Genomic DNA, 25316 nt, shown 5'->3' with positions numbered 1-25316 from the left:
ATATGTACTCGTTTTAATTATATTTTATATGAATCTTGCATACGACATATGCATTTATGTAAATTACATTTTATATAAATTTTGCAGGAAATATTTGTGCATTTCTGTAAATTATATTTTAAATAAATATCACGTATGACATGTGTATCTGTGTAAATCAGATAATTAAATATAATTTACAGAAAATTAGGTGGGCTTTAAGTCGTCGTAATTCTCTCATCGATTTTGTTCACGAACTGTTGGCGAATGTTGCAAATCTTGGCACTTTCGACAAAAATACATTATTATTATTATTTGAGAATTCCCATTTTGCCGAATAAACTGGAGTGTTTCTTATCGTTTAATCCGCAGGTCTGTGCATTTATCGCGAAAATAACTGGACTCGGTCTTAAAAAATCGTACATTAAAGATTTGAGCGCGCCGAAACATTAGTTTCTCGCATTAGCATTTTTTGCGTCTCTGCATCGCGCGGCTCGCAATTAACGCAGCCCGTGTTCCCACGAAATCGTAATCCTTTATCCGGGAGTCACGGCAGCGAGGCGTAAATAACACCGCCGACATCAACGTATCGACTTTCAATTGCAAATAATTTCGAGTTACCGAGAGTCGCTGGCAAGCTAGTACTATAATTACGCTCCTGAAAATAAAAGCCGCTCTCCGGCCGCCGTGAATTACACGGTGTCTGGTTGAAATTATTGGAAAATGAATATCTTCGGTAGACGGATCAAACGATTATTCACAGAACATGCGTTTCAGGAGGATAGTCACCTTTCCCTGCGTATAGTACGACGACGCGTCGCTTCGCCAGCCTTCTGTGCTCTCGTACAACAGCAACCGTGACGAAAAGTTAACTGGGTGTCTTTCTCGAGCTTCTTCGACAGAGCTTTCCGTAAAATAAATGGCATTTGTATGACGCGTTTAATCTTTTTTTTGCGACCGGATTGCCGCCGTTTGACATTTGACAAGTGGAAACATTTAGGTGAACAAAATTGGAGAGTATTAAAGAGAATATTAAATTAAATTATACATTAATAATTATAAATTAAATTATACTAATATTAAAAATTCAACTGTTATTGATAACTATTATTGAAAATTATTACGAACTTGGTGGTCGATGCAAATTGAAAGAATAATTCAAAAATTTGAGGATATTATTATATTTTATTATTGTATTATGTTAATATATAAATATAATAATATATATAAATATATGTAATAATATATAAATGCAATAATATATATAAATATATATAATAACATATAAATATTATATGTAAATATAGTATATACATATTATTATTATTATTATTATATGTAAATATAGTATATACATATTATTATTATTATTATATGTAAATATAGTATATACATATTATTATTATTATTATATGTAAATATAGTATATACATATTATTATTATTATTATTATATGTAAATATAATATATAAATATTATTACTATATATAAATATAATATACAAATATTATTATTCGAACGAACCATAAATAATTTTATGCCGTGCATTTTTGTCAAAATTATAGTAAATAACGGCATCCGTCTCGTTCCCACGGAAAGGAATAAAATCATTTTGGCCAGAGCTTTTGAGGTCACACAGACGGTTTGCTGATCGCTCACCGACGTTAATGCGAAATTATCGTTTTCGCGAGGCGCGCCTCGACAACAACTATTTTCGTCGGTTGCGGCAGCTCCCTGTCGCCTGCATATCGGAAAGATGAAGTCGAGTGTCCCGGCCCGCGATTACGCAAACATCGATTCAGTTCTCCGCCATATTACGGGCGCAATATTTATATTTCATTCGTATGACGACTCCGATATCGTGAGTGCTTGCCCTCGTACAGATAAACCGTAACGCACGTTCTGGCGCCCGGCAACGCGCGGCATAAATTAATAAAATCGCCGTACGCGAACGCGATTCGTGTGGTCGGGCAATTAACAACCTGCCAGATAATTTCGCAATATCTTCGAATGCTACGCGATAATATGGAGAATCTGTCGGAATTTCAAGTTCTATGCAAATGTGTTACAATTTACATTTGTATTTGTATTTTCTGAAAAAATCTGCTGTATAAGTTAAGGTCCTGTGAAAATCTCTGATATAAATTAAAATCTTATGAAAATCTGTTGTAATTTAGAGTCTTATAAAAATCTGTTATAATTGAAAATCCTATGAAGATCTGTTATAATTTGAAGTTCTATAAAAATCTCTTATAAATTAAATTTTTAATTAAATTCGTACAAAAATCTATTATAATTTAAGGTCCTCCGAAAATCTGTTATAATTTAAAATCCTATTAAAATCAGTTATAAATTAAATTTCTATTTAAATTACTAAAAAAAGGTCTATTATATTTGAAACTTCTATAAAAAATCTATTATAAATTAAATTTCTATTTAAATTCCTAAAAAGATCTATTAGAATATAAAATCCTATAAAAAAATCTATTATAAATTAAATTTCTATTTAAATCCCTAAAAAGTTCTATTATAATATAAAATCCTATAAAAAAATCTATTATAAATTAAATTTCCATTGAAATTCCTAAAAAGATCTATTATAATATAAAATCCTATAAAAAAAATCTGTTATAGATTGAATTACTATTTAAACTCCTAAAAAGATCTATTATAATATAAAATCCTATAAAAAAAAAAGAAAATCTGTTATAAATTAAATTTCCATTTAAATTCCTAAAAAGACCTATTATAATATAAAATCCTCTAAAAATCTGTCATAATTTCTAAGTTCAACGTACTTCTTTACCTAATAAATCTAACGAATCGATGATAACGCAATAACGTGAACAAATTCTTTAATCCACCAGTTTTGTTCGCACAAATCCATAAAATCCAGTCTATCGTCACCGCATACGAATTCAGCAGCTTGGTAGACGCAGCAACGATACACCGATTTTCGGAGAAATCGTACTCGACGATCATTTTGTTTTTCGTTCTCTGTGAGAGACATAGAGAGAACCGTGCGCCGTGTTTCCCGTCGCGTTATCGGGCCCGGCTGGCAAAAAAGATGATCGGGACAAGTGCAGCCGGTCAAGCGCAAACTGGAATTTGTTTCTCGGTTTGTCGAGGCCGGGACACTTGTTCCCGTGATTTAATGCCCGCCGCGTAAAGTAAATATATTTCGCCGGTAACGACGGCGACGACGACGACGACGACGCCGGCATCGCCGAAGCTGGATCTCCAGTCAGGAAACGTGTAATTACGGGGCCCGCGGCTAATTAATAATAATCATCCGCGGATCGGCGTCCGTGATAAAGCCTGTATATTATCGCGGCGGCGGCGGCGGCGACGGCGGTGCAGTCCGTGCGCCGATGCAGTCGCTTGTAATTACGTTCGCGGTGCAGAAGTGCCGATACCGGCCGCTGTGTTCGCGCGTATTTATCTCAATTAAAATTGCCGGCTCGCTCTGGAAACCTCTACGACGATTGCTTGTACGCCGCCTAGATCCGGCGTATTAATCAATTAAGAGGAGCCCACGGTGGACGTGGTTGTAATTAGATCCGGCGAGCATCGCCGCTTGTCCGTGGGATCGATTTCGACAACGCCGCGCGAGAAGAACCCGTTCCGTTTCAGCGATGCATTTATGCGCGACGCGATCCGCGGAGTCACCGCGGGTGTATCGATCTTCCGGTTTTTCGCTGATTAATCACGCGACGCGGCTCGCGAACGCTGCATACATATATATACTATATCGCTTTGCCCAAGCGAGCGCGGCCTTTCTCGATGGATTCAAGGGGAATTCGTGGGTGGCAAAGGCATTTGTACCATCGTCGATGACTGTCGTCGAGAGAGCCAATCTCGCCGGTGCTCTCAACCGACATCAATCGGCCGCGCACCGATCAATAATCGATTGCGCTTTGATCGCTCTGCTCGCGAAAGACGCTGCGCGCAGCGGTCCACGCTTCCGCGGCTTCGGACAAACCGGCGCTCGAATTAATCCCTTTCGATCTTTCGTTTGCACGTGCCGCATTGGTTAATTTTAAGTGATGATGGTAATAATGATTATGGTAATGATAATAATGATAACAATAATAGGGATAATTTTATTCCGTTTTTATAGCGAACGGAAAAATAATAATAATTAATAATATTGATAATATTGGTAATGATAACGATAATAATGATAATAATAATTATGATAACAGTAATAATGATAATAATAATGAAAAAAATAATTGTGATAATCTTTTTTTGTTTTTATGGCGAGGGGAAGAATAGTAATAATTAATAACACTGATAATTAATGATAATAATTAATAATAGTGATAATATTAGCAATGATAACAGTGATAATGATAATAATAATGATAAAAATAATTGTGATAATCTTTCTGTGTTTTTATAGCGAAGGGAAAAATAGTAATAATTAATAATATTGATAATTAATAATAATAATTAATGATAGTGATAATATTAGTAATTTTAACGGTAATAATAATAACTATTATTATGATAACAGTAATAATGATAATAATAATGATAGAAATAGTAGTGAGAATCTTCTTTTGTTTTTATAGCGAGGGGAAAAATAGTAATAATTAATAACCTTGACAATTAATAATAATAATTAATGATAGTAATAATAATAATAATGATAACAATAATAATGATAATAATAATGATAAAAATAATAACAATAATGATAATAATAATAAGAAGAAGAACATGGAATCAGGAAAAAATGACGATAGATGACAATGCTGTCACGAATTACAAATTTCCATCGCAAATTTCCAGAGGAAAATCTTCAGTCGAGCGTACAATAATGGTCGCGTTAAAAGCTCGACGGTTGCATCGGCGCAGCTCAGAATCTCGCCGAAGAAAAGACAATCTAAAAGCCACGAAGCAAAAGAAGCTGCCGCGCATCATCATCTTCTTCCTCTTCCGTTTCCTTTTCGTTCCACGGTCCCCGTTTCTCCGGCGGCGATCAAATATTTTTGGACGCCGTTGTACAGAGAGCGGCAGACGCTCGGCACCGGAATTGCCGGCAAAATTGGAGGAAACGCGCGAGCCCGAGAAGTTTTATTCCGGCGAGGGAACATCATTATTTCCGCAACACGCCGTTCGCGCCGGGAAAACGAAAACTTTCGTACTGATTTTATTCTGCGTCGGAGATCGCCTGCCGGCTGAGAGTTGGAAGCTGCGGCGGGGGTGGGTGAAAAGAGAAAAAAAATAGATCGATAACAGCCGCGGGGGCGCAACGCGGACCGGTGAATGGGAAGACGCGAATTTTCATGGTGCGCATTTTCGCGGGACCTCCGATTAAATATGAACAATTTCAGCAAAGATGGACGCGATCGCCGACGGAACGCGCCGTTAACGGAATTGCATTCTTCAATTGCAGTTCCGTGCCGGCGGAATTATACTTTCTCCATTATTTGCCGGACACGGGTTTTATTGTTCGATGCCGGCTCGCTACGGAGCCCGGTTTTATCAACCGAATATTCGAGGTAAAGATAATATTAGCTGCCGGACTGCTGCACACAGCCGCTCGAACAAACACGGGATTTATTGTAATTGGTGGAAATTTCAATTGGATTTTGTTAACTTCGTATCGGTCTATCGTTACGCGAAGTTTCGCGAAGTGAAAATTTCAAGTAAACATTTCCATCGAATTTATCGCGTGTATTGTGCAAATTTTGTAAACGCATTCGTTATGTCTACGGCTCAATAAATATCTGGGATGAAGTGTAAATTTCAATGGAATTTATTAACAACTGTAGGCGCATTCCTTGAATCTATGGATATGCGAAGCTTCGGGAGATGATGTAAATGTTTCAATTGATTTTATTAACTGTATTTTGTATGCAGCTTTGTAAATACGTTGATTATATCCACGGTCATCTGCGTAAAATGAAGATTTTAATTGTGTTCATTAACTTGGCAGCGTATTCAGCTTTTTAAGCAGAGTAATTGAATCTACGATCATAAATAGTTCTGCATGAAGCAACGATTTTAATTGTGTTCATTAACTTGGCACCATATTCAGCTTTTTAAGCAGAGTAATTGCATCTACAATCATAAAAAGTTCTGCATGAAGCAAAGATTTTAATTGTGTTCATTAACTTGGCATCATATTCAGCTTTTTAAGCACAGTAATTAAATCTACAATCATAAAAAGTTCTGCTTAAGATACAGATTTTAATTATGGTCATTAACTTGGCACCATATTGATCTATTTGAGCAGATTAATTAAATCTACAATCTTTCACAGTTCTCAATAAAGCAAAGATTTTAATTGTGTTCATTAACTTGGCACCATATTCAGCTTTTTAAGCACAGTAATTAAATCTACAATCATAAAAAGTTCTGCTTAAGATACAGATTTTAATTATGGTCATTAACTTGGCACCATATTGATCTATTTGAGCAGATTAATTAAATCTACAATCTTTCACAGTTCTCAATAAAGCAAAGATTTTAATTGTGTTCATTAACTTGACACCATATTCAGCTTTTTAAGCAGAGTAATTAAATCTGCAATCATAAAAAGTTCTCAATAAACTAAAGATTTTAATTGTGTTCATTAACTTGGCACCATATTCAGCTTTTTAAGCAGAATAATTAAATCTACAGTTATACGATGTTCTGCATAAAATGAAGACTTCAATTCTGTGCATCAACACGCGCGCGCGCAACGGCAGAAACGAAAACAGCGTACGAACGCGTTTCGTCTCATCAAGCTCGGCAGATACAATATAAATTTAATATGCTGCTTTAATTGGCTTCGTCTGCGTTTCTCTGCGTCGGTGGTAACGCGATGTTATTTTCTTCGTATCGGTGTTCAAAGGCCGGTCGCGTTTCACGGTGATTTTCGGCGAATATTCCGCGAGTAATAACGCGTTTTAATTTGTGCTGGCGGGTCCGCATATCGATCGGCCGTTGCTCGCGAAAGTAGAAGACAACCCGCCCGGGGTGTTTGTGTTCCGCGCGCAGGCAGATGTTGGTTTCGCACACTGTGTACAGGATACGCGTCGAATTCGCGCACAAAGTAAATAAACTATCGAAACCCGAAGAACCAGACAGAAGTTTCAGTCACGCTCGCTTATCGATCCCGGCCGTATCGCGTTTCCTGGTCGAAATAACAGCTTGCACCGTAATCTCTGATGTAACTACAACCGATGTAAATACATTTGCTGTCCAGCGTACGCTATGCCGCCATCGAATCGCCATGTAACAGTGTTCTTATGGGAGTTCCGAGGCTTCGCAAAAATATTTGCGTGTCTCTACGTCGACGTAATTAAAGAAAAATAGATGAAGTTCTCACGCTTCCAACGAAACATTTTGCAATCAATTTCGAGGGGGCAACGAGGGACGACGACGAAGAGATCGAATTTATTTATCCAATTGCGCTCTGCATTTTATTTCGATTGGTTTTTTTTGGATTTTCTGCTACCTTTTTTATTGTGCGATGTGCTCGAGCATTTGAACGAGTCGTTTAAAATTGCCAAATCTTTCTGTTATAATGCAACCTTATTATAAAATGTTTATTTATATACCTTATATACTTGTACTGTATACTTGTATGCTTAAAACGCGACCAGTGGTTGTGAACTTAATATTATTGAAACGGTTAGTTCGATAGTCGAAGAAATCCGGTGGAATGATCGAGCAATAAACCGAGTGCATGAATTGAGAATTGCATTTAATTCGGTGAATGGATTTCTGTCATTGGTTTATGCTGAAAAAACGAATCGAACAAGAAGTCAGATTTTTCCTCTCGCGTAAAATAAGTTCGCCGAGCAGCCGTGCACAATTTTTAACAGCATTAAGTGGCCAGGAAATCCAGAAAAAAATTAAATACTGTATTTATGCGAGGGCATACGGCCAGGCGAAATGAGTTCGAGGCCTTTTTTAAGCTCTTTGATTGCAATGCCATATGTGAAGTAACAATTTGCACGTAGGAATGCTAGTGGGCAATTGATTGCAAGCGAAGCAAGCGGCTGGAAAAATCCTCCAGAAAAATGAGGAGAGAGAGAGAGAGAGAGAACAGACAGATCTCGTCCATCCTTTTACAGGAGCAACTGACAGACCGCCCGGAGCATTTTCATCAGGCGTACCCTTCCGCCTCTTTCAATACCCCTGCTACGATCAAATGTGAATGTTAAAGTCGTTTTAATTAAAATCGACAGGAAGCTCGGAGCGTTCCGAGCGCATGCCTCGCTAAGTTCCACCGTTTCCTATTTATTAAGCAACTGTTTTCCACTGAACGAGTAAACGTAAATAACTGATGCATTCGTGCGCTCGCTCGTTCCTATTATTGCGGAATCATGTCCGGGAAATTGAGAAAGGGGAAACCGTTCGATCGTTAACAATTCCTTCGAGTTGTTTGCGAATTATCTCGCTTCGGAGCATCTTCTGTTTCTCAGAATTCCCTCGTCCTTTACGTTATCAATATTGTTAGCTGTACTCGGAGCTGTTTCGAATTTATTCGAAAAACGTGCTCGAAATATCATTCGATTGAAATTGTATTCGAAGAATTTATTCGATATATTATGCGAGTAGAATTTTATTCGAATAATGTATTCAAGATATTATTCGAATAAAATTGTATTCGTTGAATTCATTCGATATATTATTCGAATGAAATTGAATTCATAGAATTCATTCGATATATTATTCGAATGAAATTGTATTCGTAGAATTCATTCGATATATTATTCGAATGAAATTGTATTCGTAGAGTTCATTCGATATATCATTCGAATAAAATTGTATTCGTTGAATTCATTCGATATATTATTCGAATGAAATTGAATTCATAGAATTCATTCGATATATTATTCGAATGAAATTGTATTCGTAGAATTCATTCGATATTTATTCGAATATAATTCTACTCGAAGAATTCATTCGAAATATCGTTCGAACAAAATTGAATTCGTAGAATTCATTCGATATATCATTCGAATAAAATTGTATTCAATTATCCAAATTGTGATTACTCCACGCTATAACAAAGATCCATCGATACAACGAAGCCGGCGCCGTTTTCCAAACAGATCAATAGGTTCCCCGGCTTAGAGCAACACTAGAAACCACATCAGCCGACAAAACAAGCGCGAGTGGCATGTGTTGCGAAGAAGACGGATAGAGAAGAAGCGACCGGCTGGCTCGGCGAACGAGAATGTTAACCGGAGGGCGTTTTAATGCGCGGCGTTTTATCGCGCGATCCATTCGCCGTTTAGCAAAGCGTTCTCCCGGCAGCCCTCGGAGTTCCCCGAGGAAACCTAGGCGACGTTCAACATCGCGACATTCAGCGTCGCGCAACAAAACGTGCATTAGCGGCAAGGAACAGCGCGCGGCTGGCTGCGTCTCGCGAGAGAGGGCTGTTTCTCCGCTCGACGTCGCCCTTTGTGACTGCAACTCTCCAAGACCGCGTCTTTCGATCCCGATTTAATAAGCCCGCCGCCGGAAAGAACGCGAAGTTTGTCAACTTCGCGGCTTTCTGGGAGCCCCGTGTTCTCCGGAGGAGGGCCGCACTTATGGGGAATGCAGTATGCGCCGGCGGGACAGCTCGCTAAAGCGAATTGTGGGAACAACATGGAATCCCCCGTTTGATCCTGGAACTATTTCAATCAAGCCTTCTGCCTGGCGCGGCGTGTGCAACGAGACTTTGCGTGGTCGTAAATGTTCGCCGCGTAAACAAGAGACATTTATGGCGACGCTTTTAAGGGCGCGGGTAACGAGAACGATGTGATTTTTAGGATTTTTCTCTGATGAAATGAAGTAACTTTTCCTTGAACTGGGACCCGATTTTTGGGAGTTTTATTATTTAGTTAACGCGATTTTTAGCGATTTTATCGGAGCAAATTGATTAATCTTTTCCTCGAACGAAAACTGTATTCGAAGGTGCATGCATGGGGTGAAAGGTCGCGCGTAAGCAATAATATGAAAAGAAACGTGGCTGCCGATAATTTTGCCAGAGAAAATTAAACGAACTTCTTGCCTAAATAAGAACTGTATTTAAAAGCGCACACGCACGTTTTACCGTGAGCAATCATTTTTCTGCTGCGAAATCGTCGAGAACGAACAACGAAAATGATCCGCGCGCAGAACCGCTGCGCCAATATACGATCTCGTTCGTTTAAACATCGGTCTATTAACTGCACCGATAAAAAGTTTCGCGAAGCTGTATTATAAAAGTAAGATCGCATTATTGAATTACGTAGCTACGAGTGAGCGCGGGAGAAAGAACTTGATGCACCGAGAGGAAACGCGACTATAATGCTCGGTAAGATTCGACCGTCGGATCTCGGTGAAATAAAATTTTTTAATGAAGTAGTATAGAACGCCGAGAGTACTTTAGAGAAGGGGCACAGTAAAACTGCTGTTGCAAGAAACCGAATTGTACCCAACTTTCTTCTGCGTGAACCATAGCTGTTGAGCAGACGCCATGGACATCCGTAATCCAGCGATTAATCAGCAAAAACTGTTTCCTCCTTTCTAAAACAGTGAACATGCTACGTTCTGATAGTATAACGAAGGTGGAAGAAGCCGTGATAGGTCTAACTCCTAGATGACCGCGGATATTTTACTGATTAAAAGTCATGCGATTGATTGCTGGACCGCGGATTTTATGCAATTACGATAAAAATGGTTTGAAGATACGAGGAAATGCAAACATGTTAGATAAAGTTATGAAGGTTGCCATTTTTTCTTCGATTTATTGAAATTATTAAAAGAAGAATTTTTATTTCGTTTGTTAGAATTAATTAATGTAATTACAATGTAATTCGTAATTGCAGATTATGGTTCAATTAGATTGTATTTGAATCACGTTGTATTTCAGTTAGATTGTATTTGAATTACATTGTATTTCAGTTAGATTGTATTTCAATTATATTATATTAATTAGATTAGATTGTATTTAAATTACATTTTATTTCAACTAGATTGTATTTCAACTAGATTGTACTTTAATTACATTGTACTTAAATTACAATGTATTTAAATTTCATTGTATTTAAATTTCATTGTATTTAAAGTATATTGTATTTAAATTACATTGCATTCCAATTACATTGTATTTCAATTACACTGCATTCCAATTACATTGTATTTCAATTACACTGCATTCCAATTCCATTGTATTTCAATTCCATTGTATTTCAATTATGTTGTATTCTAATTCGATGGTACTTCAATTACATCGTATTTCAATTCCACCCTAATTAAATTCCATTGTATTTCAATTACACTGTATCCCAATCGCCTCGCATCCGAACCAAGCTCGCGATTAAAATAATCAGCAATCGAACGAGAACAGACATGCCCGAGTCACGCGACTGAATTACAACGTAGCCTAAGTACCATGTAACGAAATTAACATGCCACGCGACGCGATGAAATTTGCGAGACTGCATGACAATGCAATCGAGTCGACAGAGCTCGGCAAGCGACGACAAATTCTCTCGGCAACGTTCGATCCTTGTTATCCCCCTTGGTCCGCAGTTTCTCAGACGCGGCGCGCACACCTGTACACCTTCGTTCGTTCATCGGCAAAATTTCCCAGACCTTGTTCGAGCGGTCTGTGAACGGTCGGGCACGCCTTCGAAAATATTCCGATACTCCCCGGCGCGTCGGGGAGAGTTTCAGTCGAGGCAAACAGCCGTCCATTGACAGGAACACGGGAATCGTGTCGACCGTGGCAACAGAACCGACACGCAACTTGCCAAAGGGAAACGAAGTTCGCGGGGTTTCACCCTCCGCTGGATACGTTTCACCGTTTCCGTAATTCCCGGCGGCCGATCGTGACGCAACGTTTCCTACGTGTCGGAGAGGGCCCCCGCGTTATTACGTGAACGGGCCCCGGACAATATACATCCTGATCCTGTTCTCGAGTTCCGCGCGGATAAATAACTGTGGTTAAAAACGCGGCCGCGGACCGGCCGATATCCGATCCGCGCTCGAATCGCGCGGAAAATGGAAACGCGAACTCGCTCCCGGCGAAAATACCGCTCTCTCTCTCTCTCTCTTTCTCTTTCTCTCTTTCTCTCTCTTTTTCTCTCTTTTTCTCTGTTGCCGGGAATGCCGACACTCCCGCGTGTATGCGCCCGTCTGTCACGCTCGTCGATGTACCTGCCGCGGCCCTCGTATGCAGTTTCGTACGCCGTTTTTCGTTTTAACACGATCGCCGCGGATATTATTTCCCGCGGGCCGACTTCCCAGAGTCATTTACAGATTTTTACCGAACCCCGTTTTCGAACGCTTCGCGTGCGAACTGCGGTACACGCGCGGCTATAGCCGATTTTAATGCACATTATCTTCCGACGCATTGACAGCTTCTGGGAAAGTGATTGCTACTCTGGCGAGGTTTAAGATATCGTAGCGGGAAAATTTGTACGTATTGTAGAACGTGTGCACTTTTTAATTGGGGTATTTGTTCGGAGATTGGTGTACTCGTTCTCTCGACAGAAATTGCTAGAAGAGAAGTTTTTTGTTCGGGTTGTTGCTAGTTAAGACGAGGTTTCTCAATTATTTTTTTAGTATTTCGCAATCATGGTATTATTGTATTCTGTGCAATGTGCAGGTACTTGATCGAACAATAGATTGTTCATTCTTTCAAGAGAAATTTTTGGAGATTTTCTTCTAAGTGTTCATTAGAGACGCGCCATCTTAATAGGAAGCCAATAAGCACTTGATGTTTTGAAGACTTCAGTTTACGTTCATTTTAGGTCTGAATGTTGTACGCTCTGAAATTGACGTCTTTGAGACGTCTTATTTTAGACTTTAAGAGGACGTTCTGAATTTGGGACGTTCTGATTGATCTGATTCTTCTGATTCTTCTGATTCTTCTGTTTCTTCTGATTCTTCTGATTCTTCTGATTCTTCTGATTCCTCTGATTCCTCTGATTCTTCTGATTCTTCTGATTCCTCTGATTCCTCTGATTCTTCTGATTCTTCTGATTCTTCTGATTCTTCTGATTCTTCTGATTCTTCTGATTCTTCTGATTCTTCTGATTCTTCTGATTCTTCTGATTCTTCTGATTCTTCTGTTTCTTCTGATTCTTCTGATTCTTCTGATTCTTCTGATTCTTCTGATTCCTCTGATTCTTCTGATTCTTCTGATTCTTCTGATTCCTCTGATTCCTCTGATTCCTCTGATTCTTCTCATTCTTCTGATTCTTCTGATTCTGAGTGCCCTTCAAACTGCTCGTTAAAACACGCCCGACTCAAAACTGATGCTAAAAACTTCACGCTCGAAGCGGTTGTTGCATCAATCAGTGCAACTGCCTCGCTGCATTCGATCCTCCAAAATCTCGCAAGCGAAGAAATATAACCTCGTATCGCGTGCATCTTGTGTACCTTCTAACCGCGCAGCTCGTTCCACGGAAACCCCGTTAGAGTTCGCCGAAGAAAAACTCATCAAAGAACCCGGTTTCCCTTCAATTGCTCGCCGTGGTCCTTTAATATGAATGAGCCAAAAGGGATCCGAAAGAGCGCGCAGCAGCCGGAGAAACGGTCGCCGCTTGCGTTCGCGGTCTCGTTCGCGGAACAAGTGTTTTACTTCGAATTTAGGATCGTCGGAGCACCGAGAAGTCCCGCCGCGATTGAAAGGAAGATTGGAGGGTCGGAAGTCCCGGGGATCGGAAGTAATTTCCGTCGAAGCCGAGCTGGGAAAGACGAAGAAGACGGTCCGCCGGCCGTATTAATCCGGCCCCGTGTTTAGCTGATCAAACAACGAGTCCAGAAGGAATCTCGAGCCTCGGCCCGGCAGCTTTCCTACGGATCGGAGGAGAGCCGGCCCCGCTTTTACGTCCATCAGAGGCTCAGGGAGTGGAACGAAGGTACTTCCGAGGTGCAAGAGAGGGTCGCGGAGGTCCGCACACATCGTTGCCCCGGCGCACCGGTAAGCCAGGACGTTTTATTTCTCCGGGAAATAGGATGAAGACGTGCACCCGAAACGAACTCGTGCTTCTTCGTTAAATATTTACGCTCCATTAAGCTTGTTCCCAGCGTGCCTGTCCCCGGGCTTTATGACGCAACGCGTCAAGTGAATCGAATATTTCGTGCGACGCGACGTCCGGTTTTCGTGCGAGCCGGCCGCCGCGTTACCAGCAAAATTCTTCGCGTACGGTTCTTCACGCACGCGAGGTTTACAGCCCGGTTGACATATTTTAAGCGCTCATTTGACAAGCCGTTTATTGCACGCGGATCGATTAATACGGATCCGAAGCGGCGGCCGTCGCCGCGTCAGCTGCGCCGGATATTTTTTGCCCGGACTTTCCCCCCGGGTTTCGTAAATCGTTTTACTCGATCGAGATGTTAATTAGAAATTTTATCTGCGAATTAGAAACTTATCTCGGCTCCCCGGACGCTTGTATGGCCTTTAGTCGAGTAATGTGATCGCGGGGTATTTAATCTGTCAGGTTCGGCATCGTCTTGACACGCTTTCGATTTTTTTTAGTTTAAGCACTGCCGATGTTTATGATGATTGAATGGGTTATTTTTATGGAGCTGCGTGTATTTCAGGCTTCCATCGACCTTTTCGTAATTTTGGCAAGTAAACGACGGAGTCGAGAAACGCTGTAAGCGAATATTCTATGTTATTTTATAAAAATAGCAGAGATCTACTTACTCGGATGTTAAAATATATATAATAATATAAAATATACATAATATAAATATAATAATATAAAAATATATATTTCGTGTTAAAAAATAATTTATTTTCTTTAGTAACATTTCCAATCGAATTTTTCATATACGATTGTTCAAATACGATTTTTCGTATACGATCTTAAAGTGTAATTTTTGAAACACGATTTTTCAAATACGATTTTAAAATACAATTTTTGAAGCACGATTTTTCAAACACGATTTTTTTATATACGATCTTAAAATACGATTTTTCGTGTACGATCTTCAAATACAATTTTCAAAGCACGATCTTTCAAACACGATTTTTCATATACGATTTTAAAATACAATTTTTAAAGCACGATCTTTCAAATACGATTCATCATATACGATTTTAAAATACAATTCTTGAAATACGACTTTTAAAACACGATTTTTCAAATACGAATTTAAAAGGCTATTTTAAAATATAGTTTTTTACGTCACGATTTCTCACGTACGACTTGAAAATACAATGTTTGAAATACAACTTTTAATACACGATCTTGAAAGGCGATTTTGGGAATAAAACTTCGAAACGCGACCAGAGCGGTATCGTGAAAGCGAGATAAAGCATTCTGAAAAGTCGGTATCACCGCGAGAAAAGGAGGACGAAATTTCCGTGCAGCTTCCGCGATAAAAAGAAGGGGCTAGGCGACGTGACACGAAACGCGGCGAAACCGAAGGAAGCACCGCGCGGCGCGGCGAGGGGAGAGTATCTCGTTCAGGTCCCCGCGAAACCTAATTTGTCGGGTGCCGTGGCACCGGGGTCCAGTCGTAAAAAATGCAACGGGAACGTCTGGTCGGCCGAAAATCATGCCGGAGGAGGAACGGCCACCAAGAAGGCGAGTTATTTCGCACTCGGAGGATCCTCCTGGTTGTAACTTAAACCGCGGCGGCTGTCGCTCGTTCCCGGGACCCGCGGCAAAATAAAAATATCTCCCGCAGAAAATGCTTGCCAGATGCCGTTCTCCCAGCAGCTAGATACGGAAAAAAATATTGCTGATTCGCGGTGAAACGTGACAGCTATTTTATAATGTCCTGGAATTATGCGAAACTTCTCGGCGGTCTTGTCGCTTCAATTTTCTACAGCGAGATGCGCGGATGCTCGTTTAATATTTTATACGGAGGATGTTTCGCAACGATGTACCACACGGTGTATGTACATGTGTATTCGATGTCTGTCGCGATTCGGGTTTAATTAAACGTTATGAACATTCGTTTGGGATAATTAAATATGTTCTAGGGTTTTACGGAGTATCGGAATTCGAGGACGATTTTAATACAAATTATGATGGACTTCGTAATTATAATGTGTTTATAATATATATTATGTATAGTTAGTTTATATAGTGTAATTGTAGTAATTACAATTATGATATTTATTTTATATATTATGATTTTAATTGTATCGATTATAATTATGACAATTATTATTATATGACAATGTATTTATAATATATATTATGTGTAGTTAGTTTATATACTGTAATTGTAGTAATTACAATTATGATATTTATTTTATGTATTATGATTTTAATGAATAACTAGTTTGTATATTATAATTGCCTCGATTATAATTATGAAAATTGTAATCATATATTATGATTATGAAGGATAACTAGTTTATATGTTATAATTATAATAATTATAATTACAATGCATATTTAGTTTATATATTTCAATCGTATTAATTATAAATACAATATATATTTAGTTTATATATTATAATCGGATCAATTATAATTATAAAAATTGTAATCATACATTATGATTATAAAGCATAACTAGTTCATATATTATAATTATAACAATTCTAATAACATATTATGATAGTAAACTATAACTAGTTTATATATTACAATTATAATAATTACAATTACAATGTACACGTTTAGTTTATTTATAGTAATCGTATCAATCATAATTACAACTGTAATTATGATGATTATATATAATTATGATTAACAGTTGTGATCATGATTGTAATCGAAATATATTAAATTTCATGCAAATAACCTGCTCATTTCGACTCTATTTATCGTTTCACGCGACGAAATGCCAATCGAACTGTAACAAACGACAAAATCTCGTCCGCGCGTGGAACGTTATCTCTGCGAGGTCGCGTATAGTAACGCGGCGAGCATTTCCACGTGATTTAAACGCGAGTTCGCGAAGCAGGATGCCTCGAAATCGTTCGGTAAATCCCGGGACGCGAGGCGAACGGAACGGGACGGGACGGTCGCAGGTGGGCAAATACGGTTTTCACGTTAATAAATCGAGCCACGAGGTAACATCATCCGAATCGGAGTTCTTCCACGTTCCAGCAACAACGAGGAAGTCGGTAATAGGATATCTCGATCCTAAATTCAAGCACTAATACCAAAGGTCAGCAGCCGGCGGTCTCGGCGGCGGCCCGAACGCCACGCGATGTCAGCCGTTCGCCGGTGGAAAAAAAGAGAAAAGCCCCGTAACAATTTAATTCCGCGGCCGGTTCGGCCGGGGCCGATCGGCCGGTAACACGATAGAACGCGATTTAATTAACAAAGGCGGAAAGATAGAGAGCGCGAGACGTTTCGCCTGGTCGTTTTGCATTGCATAATCTGCGACGCCGCAGCCCGGTAACGGTACACCCCCTCCGACGCATATTTCTCGAATGCAGCCGGTGTCAGATGCCGGTGCATTAGCAGCTTCGGATCTCGTCCCGGTGATGTAACACAATATCCTTCTGAAAGAGCCACAGCTTCCACTTGCGCCGCTGTCGCGAGCTTTCCGCTAACGAGACTGCCGGCCCGCGGCTCTCATTGTTGACAGAACCCCGACGGAAGTTTAGCCGCGTGGAATTATCCTGCCGCGAAATAATTGCGGCTGTCGCCTGGGCCTGATCGCTCCGGGCCCCGTGCCGGTCTAAACATTGCGAAACGAGACCGGACGGGACCTTCGTGGCGGGCCAGAAATGCGTTTCGGGTGTCGGCTGGATCGCTTTCTCCGGAAAGCGATAGCATAAAGCGGGGATCCGAGAGAAAATTGTGATGAATTTAACGGAACGAACATGACTGCATTTCGCACGGAAAATGCACTAATTGAGTACCGTGTAATATGATAATGTTATTGTAACATCGTAATATAATTCGCGTCGCGCGTGTTGTATCGTGCGCTTGACACAGGCGTGGGACCAGCACTGGGAAATTCGCAGCAATTCTAATCGTGGCAATTCCGGGAGAAATTACTGTGTACCGTGGTTTAGTGAAACTATTTTGAATTTATAGTCGGAACCTCTTCGAGCGGAAAGGGTTCGCCGATCTCAGCGAAAATAGCAAATCTTCCCGGCAGTTTCGGCCGAGCAAAAATGCGCGCAACTGTGCACAAAGGGCGCCGCCGTTTCGAAAAATGTCTTCGAGATTGTCGTTCGAGTATAAAATTCGGCGTTCGACGTGCTCGCATCACTGGGGGAGAGGCACCGAAATGCAGACGCCACCTCGGCCGAAACGAGAAAAAAACGGGGACAACGTTGCATCCTCGGAATATACAAATCCGTCCGCGCCTCGGGCCGAAGATACCGTAAAAGCGGCGAAATAAAAGTCCGAGAGATCGGGAAACCTGTCACGGTCCCGGCTGCACATCGCTAACAAATCCGAACGATAGTGCTCTGCCATTCCGCAGTTTTACGCGACACGGCTTTCCATCAGGTGCGCGACGAGAAAATAAAATCGCAGGTGTTCAACGACTTCGTGGATCCCGGCGGGATCCGCTGTCACGAAGTTTCCATCCTGCTTTTCATCCTGGCAGCTGTCTCCTCCTCCTTCCCCCCCCCCCTCTTCTCCACAGTTAAAAAGAAACGAAGAAAAGGAAGGGAAAGAGGGCAAAAGAAGTAAACGTTTCGCCAAGAGTGAATGTGACCGGGGAAAGAGAAGATCGTGGACTATATTATTCGCGTTCCCCATTCAGCCGCCATCTTTTCAGCCACTAAATATCTCGGGAAGCTGCAACAAGATTTCCTGGCTACCTCGTGGTCCCGTTTTCGTTCGCCGCGGCTTGCAGATTATTTACGCAGAGGCGGCTTCTTTGTTAATTTGTAAATCTAGATTTCTGTAATTATATTCTTTCTTTTTAGATTTACGCGATTTATGCTGGTGATTATATTCTTTAGAAATTTATTTTTAGTAATTATATTCTTTAGAAATGTATTCTGAGTAATTACATTCTTTAGAAATTCATTCTTAGTAGAGTTACATTTTTTAGAAATTTATTCTCAGTAATTATATTCTTTAGACATTTATTTTTAGTAATTATGTTCTTTGGACATTTATTCTTAGTAATTATATTCTTTAGAAATTTATTGTTAGTAATTACATTCTTTAGAAATTTATTCTTAGTAATTACATTCCTTAGAAATTTATTCTTAATAATTATATTCTTCAGAAATTTATTCTCAGTAATAATATTCTTTAAAATTTATTCTCTGTAAGAAATTCTTTAGAAATCCATTCTTAGTAGAGTTACATTTTTCATAAATATATCCTTAGTAACTATATTCTTTAGAAATTTATTCTTAGTAATTACATTCTTCAGAAATTTATTCCTACTCGACTTACACTCTCCAAAAATTTATACATTTATCCTCAACAATTATATTCTTTACAAAAGCATACGTTTGATTAAAACAAGATTAATTCACGAAGAAAAAGCTCCCAAAATAAAATACTCCCATAAACAGGGTAAAATCGTTCTTAGTGAACTTCGTCCAGTTAAAATGGCGGCCGACGAAGGCGTCGATCCTCGACGCACCGTTGAACGCGTTTCAGAAGCGGCAGCGATATTTCGCGGCTATCTTGCGGTGCCGTTTTCGTTGAGAGCTTGTAGCAACAACGGCGGTGCTTTAGGGCCGGGTCGGTGGTAGAACGGTAACACGGTGCCACGGTGAAAATGAAACACAACCCCGATGAGCATAAAATGTCCGGCCGGCCGGCCGGCCGGATTAATATTATCTGTTGCCGCGATGGCGGTCGGGCCGGGCCGGGCCGGGCCGGGCCGCGGGGGTGCGGACGAGCTCCTCGGGCTCGTGTAGCTGTCGCCAGCCTTTAATGATAATGCCGGGAACGTGTCTCGAGTTCGCGTTCTGCGCAAATATTACACGTTTATTGCTATCTGGTAGCCGCGGCCCGTTTTACGGCCTCGTTCGCCCTCCGCCGGGACAGGTTACTATTAATTCGGCCGTGAAACCGCGCAGATAAAATCGTCTAATTCGCGGGCACGATTCAAAGTAGCGCGAGCGCGCGAACGTCGCTCGCCGGAAACCGTCGCCGTTCTCGGTTTAACCGTCGCCAAGACGTGAATTGAGAAGCCCCGGTGATTTGCCGCGGGCGGTCTTAATGGCCTGTTCTTCGAATTACGCCGACTTTATTGCCGCACGTGGGAATAACGCTTATATACGGTTTATTGGCGGAACCCGCGGAACCCGCGCCTGTGACAATGTAGAATTATAGACGTCGGGGAGTGGTTTACGATGGATGCGCCGTTCCTCGGCCGATTCGGGGATGTTCGGGGTTAGTTATTGCGACGGATGAGTGATTCAATTGCGAGATTAGGCGAGCTTGTGTTTCGCAGAGATCTCTCGGGGAACGTCGCGCGGATGCGACAATTCTTCGTCGACGGTTTCTGTGAATGAGATTTGGCGTCTTGGATCCTTTTAACGCTTCTCGGACGAGAATATGAATACCTTTGATGAAGAACTAGATCGTTTGTCAAATCGAATTAGATTTATATGTGTTAATTATACAATGAAGGAATAAGGGAAATAGAACAATGAAAATCGAACGAACATTCGTCATTTTTTCAAGTTCCAAGCGTATCATTTTATTCTGCGATGAAAGGACAATTTAATTTAAATGCGAAAGTCAACGTCGAAGTTGAAAATTACGAATGTTCATTGCTATTTTGTTATCCTAATTTTACTCCATGTTTTTTACTTTATATACAATATCGATCGGGAGTCGCTTCTGAACACTACTAGTCACCCTAAACGGGGATGCACCGAGTGCATCATCGCACTGCAACCGTAGCACCCAGTTAACGCGACAGTCGAACTACCAATAGAAAAAAGACGGCGAAAAAATCATTGCAATCTGAAGGTTCGCGCTGGCCTCGGACAAAAAACGAGAGCTCGTTCGGGAGCCGTGCTTAGCGGGACCGACAACCGCGCTGGAGAAGCGCCTTATTATTAAAGTAACACTTCTCGAACGAGCATAAAATCCGGACGAACCGTCGTAAATCTTACTCCGATAGCGAGCCGGTGGCATGAGAAGCGGCCAGAGCCGCGGAAAAACGATGGGAGAACCAGTCAAAGTGGGCTCCCATCGCTAACGAGCCTAAAAAGAGACGGGGCTGGCTTCCACGGGGAGAGCCACCGCGCTCCGGCCGAAATAGTTCCTGTTGCCAACAACCCTCGTGAATTATTCGCGGCGATTTCACCCGCAATGGATGTTTAACTTCGGTTACACGGACGCGAATGTAGCGCGCGTGTAACCGAGCGTGTTGAGAAACATTGTATTCGAGATTTATTAGGATATTCCCCTGAAAACGTCTCAGCAACGTAGAATAAAATCAGAAGCAATTTACGTCTGGAAACTTGATAGTTAAATGGAAAAAAAAGTATACGTCGGTCGAAGTTGCAGTCAGATTGAATTTAACAGTGCATCGTTACTTAAAATGGTTATTATTTATGGATTGCTTTGGATTGTTTCGAATTATTTTGAATTATTTAGAATACTTTCGAATTCTTTCACATTCCTTCGAATTCTTTTGAATTATTTCGAATACTTTCGAATTCTTTCACATTCCTTCGAATTCTTTTGAATTATTTCGAATACTTTCGAATTCTTTCATATTCCTTCGAATTCTTTTGAATTATGTTGAATACTTTCGAATCCTTCCACATTCTTTCGAATTCTTTTGAATTCTTTTGCATTCTTTCTAATTCTTCTAAATTATTTTGAATTCATTTGCATTCTTGCGAATTCTTTTGCATTTTTTCGAATTCTTTTGAATTATTGTGACCTATTTTGTATTATTTTGAACTATTCTGAATTATTCTGAATTATATTGAATTATTTTGAATTCTTTTGCATTCTTTCGAATTCTTTTGAATTCTTTCGAATTCTTTTGAATACTCACGAATTATTTTCAATTATCCTGAATACTTTCGAATTCTTTGGCATTAGCACCAGCCACCGGCCATCGAGGGTGAACTAAGGGGAAAAAAAATCATTGTGATAGCGAGTTCAGTGGCCACGACACCGTTCCAAAGGGTCGCCCGTGCCTCGCGAGTGATTCTAAGTGGTTGGTAATAGACTTTCGGGAAACGGGCGCTTTTAGAATTTCACCGAGTCCGCTGATTCACCCCTTCCCCACGTGAGAATGCGAGGTCGGAACGGCGGACGAGGAAGAAGGGGGTCAAGCGAGAGATTTCGGCCGCGATTCCCGTATGCGTGCAGCTGTCGAGCCGCGTAACCGCTGCAACTCCTCGCGGGCCTGGCTCCTCGCTAGTAAACCGGCGTGCCGAGCCGAGCCGAGCCGCGCCGGCGATTTCGGTAATTGGTTAAGTTTAGTATGCGTGACGCGGGGACACGGGCCACGCCGAGCCGCGTCGAGCCGAGCACGCCGAGCCCGTTTCGCAGACGTTCCGGAGCTATCCGGACTCTCGGAACGAGGGACATCAGCCTGCGAGCACGGCATCCCCTAATTACCTGAACCGATCTTAGCAGCTATAAACCGGCAGCTTCCTAATTAGATGGGAATTATTTCGAACTCTGGCCATCTTCCCGTTGTTACGCTCGTGATTAGGGTGTATCTAGGGTATCCCGGGCGGGACCTGGCCCACTGAACTCTTCCCCCGTGTTTTGATAACATTGCCGAGCCAATTTCTCTCGTGGCCCGGATTGCGCGAATGTTGATCACTCGACGACGGCATCCGACGTTTTAATACGAAAATAATGTCACGATCGCAATAACCATTAGTCGAATTCTAAGGGAGAGAACGCTGTAGTGCGGATCTAGAATTATTACCGAGCCCTAAACGCGATAAGCGCGATAAACAATGGCAAGACTGGATTTATTTATACTTCCTATGGTTTTTGTTATAATATTTGTTTCAAGAAGTTCACATAAAAATGTCTAACAAAAACATTTCTATGGCATCAGGAACTGTAAAAGAAACAAATCAGAAACGACTGGCTCCTATTCGTGACCAGATTTTGTGTATTTCGTTTCCACCGTGTCTTGTCGGCCAAACAACGAATCCAGAAAAATGAATCGTTGCACTGTGCACTCTGAGAAAATCGAACGAAAGAAAGATTCATTTATGCAAAAGTTCGAAACCATAATAGCCCGATAATCCGCGAATCCCGTCGGGACCAAGGTGTTATAAACGTCGGATCGAGCGTACGCATAGAAGGCCGCATACCACAGACTTCCTGGTTCCCGTAGGAATGCCGGGACGCGGGACTCGTTGTCTCTTGAGCTTGATTTTCGCGCGTGCAGGACTTCCAGGTCGTTTCGGACGCGGCCGACGGAGAGATCAAAGTCAGCCGTGCTAGATATTTCATGTTGAACGTCTGAGCGGCTGCCAAGAGCTCCGAATGCGTCCGTCCGAGGATTTGCGAGCGGAAGTGAGCGGCCGCGAGGGAGGAAAAAAGGAAAAGGGCGGAGAGAGCCGGCGGGCCGGGCCGGGCCGCGCCGCACCGCGCCGCGTAAACAGAGCCGTCGCGTTGTTCGCGCTGCGCTTCCTAGACTGCGTCTTGTTGCACCGGCGCGGCGGCCGGAGTACCGTTGACCCCGTCCATGTCAGGAAACTTTCATGAGAACTCCCATTCCAGACCGCCGAACCGCGCCGCGCAGCGCCGACAACACGGCATTCATATGGAGCGGGGCTCGATTTTGAAACCGGCCGTTCTTCGGCCCCGTTTTCGGCCGCGTTAATGCACGAACGCCGGACAAAAATATCACCGAGCACGCGTTTTTAGGACGAAAACGCGACGCGGGAATTTTTCGGATGCTTCACGATTTTATTTAGATACCTTTTCAACGGATCGTTTAACACCTATATTAATAACTGGTGGACTTTATTCTTAATTAGTTGAAATATACTGTTTTTCGTGCTATCATCTAGTTTCTGGATTTTATACCGATCAGATCTCATTACAGGTTCACGTAAATCTGTAATTTCAAGTGAATCTAATATTATTGTAAATATAACGATCAGACACAAGTTATTGTGCAATGATCTATATGATAATTGTCTACGATAATTCAATGATCTAATGTAACCGTATAAGTTATTCCTCGTGTCACAGTAAACCGTCAAAATGCTATAAATTAATGTAAAAAATTCAGCTTGTCCCAAAGTAATGGTATTTCCGGGAAACTAGAGATTCCTGAGATCATTCGAAGCAACTTTCTCCTTTACAACAATTTTCTACGAGGCGTCGTTTACGAGTTATCAACGAAAAACACTGACCAATGAGAGGCGAGCTCGCCTGCCGCTAGGCGGCCGAGCCAATCAGCGGAACTGGGCGTCGTTGACTCGGCCGCCGCGCGCTAGCTGAACTCTCCTCTCATTGGTCACTGTTTTTCGTTAATAACTCCTTAACGAAGCCTCGGAGAAAATTTTTGTGAAGGAAAAAGTTGCTTCGAATGACCTCAGGAATCTCTAATTCCCAGGAAGTACCATAATCTTGGGACATGTATGTCAAAAACCGTCAGAGTTCGGCGCAACCGATAATCGATGAGAAATACAGCAAATTCTGCATAATCGACGCTCAGCTCGAAGACAGAAATGGACAATTTGGGAAGAGAAGGCTCGAATAATGGTACCTTTCCTTCCGAAATTGTCTATTTTTTTATACAATCCGAGCGTCAATTAGGGAGAATTCACTGTAGAACGATGTTACAGGTTCGCAGCGTGCAAGAATTTCAGGCGGAAGCGGGGAACAGGTGGCAGAGGAATAAATCGGCGTTGGTCGGCGACCTTTTGGCTCCGGACGATCAAGAGGGTTGCCGGGTACCTAAAGAGACATTTCCGTCGCGCGTTCCGATCCATTCTTGCCGGCACGGCTCGGCGGTGGCTCCGAAGGAGGTTGCACGAACGAGCCGCGGGAAAAGAGCAAGAAGACGGCCTCTGGTACAGGGAACGGGCGCATCCCTCGAACGAAACGAAGCGCTTCCCACGGAGGGCACCTGCACGACTCGCTGCTATTTCTGCTCGTCGCAGGCCGATGTCACTCGCCGTGCTGGCTGTTCACGCGCCGCTGAAACGCTGTTATATTTACCGCTTCCTCGTACTCGAGATGTTCCGCAGCTACTCCCCGTTCTGGGTCAAAAGTCTCCGCGGCGCGGCGGTCGGCCGCCGAGAAAGAGGCTCCCGACGCGGAACAAGTGGCTCGAGAGAACAGAAGTGGACTATGCTGCTCGGGTGCACCCGCGGATCTCGCCGCCGAGAACAATTGCCAGGAAGCCCGATCTCGCCGATCCGAATGAAAATCGATCGGCGCGGATCCGTTCTCTCGTTGCTCGACCTTCCTGTCCCGTGGAAAACTTCCGAAGTGTGTACGAACGGTTTATTTGTTCGAGAGAATGCATTTTTATGAGGAGAGGATTTT

General features: G+C 41.7%; 1 protein-coding gene across 8 annotated transcripts in view; it reads right to left on the bottom strand.

Annotated features, from left to right (window-relative positions):
* The window catches only part of LOC117219772 (uncharacterized), a 536896-nt gene that overhangs the window by 309512 nt on the left and 202068 nt on the right, over positions 1-25316 (bottom strand). The gene's annotated exons all lie outside the window — the stretch shown is intronic.

Source organism: Megalopta genalis, chromosome 5 (genome assembly GCF_051020955.1).
Source record: "Megalopta genalis isolate 19385.01 chromosome 5, iyMegGena1_principal, whole genome shotgun sequence".
In the NCBI taxonomy this organism is placed as follows: domain Eukaryota; kingdom Metazoa; phylum Arthropoda; class Insecta; order Hymenoptera; family Halictidae; genus Megalopta; species Megalopta genalis.
The sequence above is the reverse complement of the archived record's forward strand: the minus strand, read 5'-3'. Positions and strand labels throughout refer to the sequence as shown.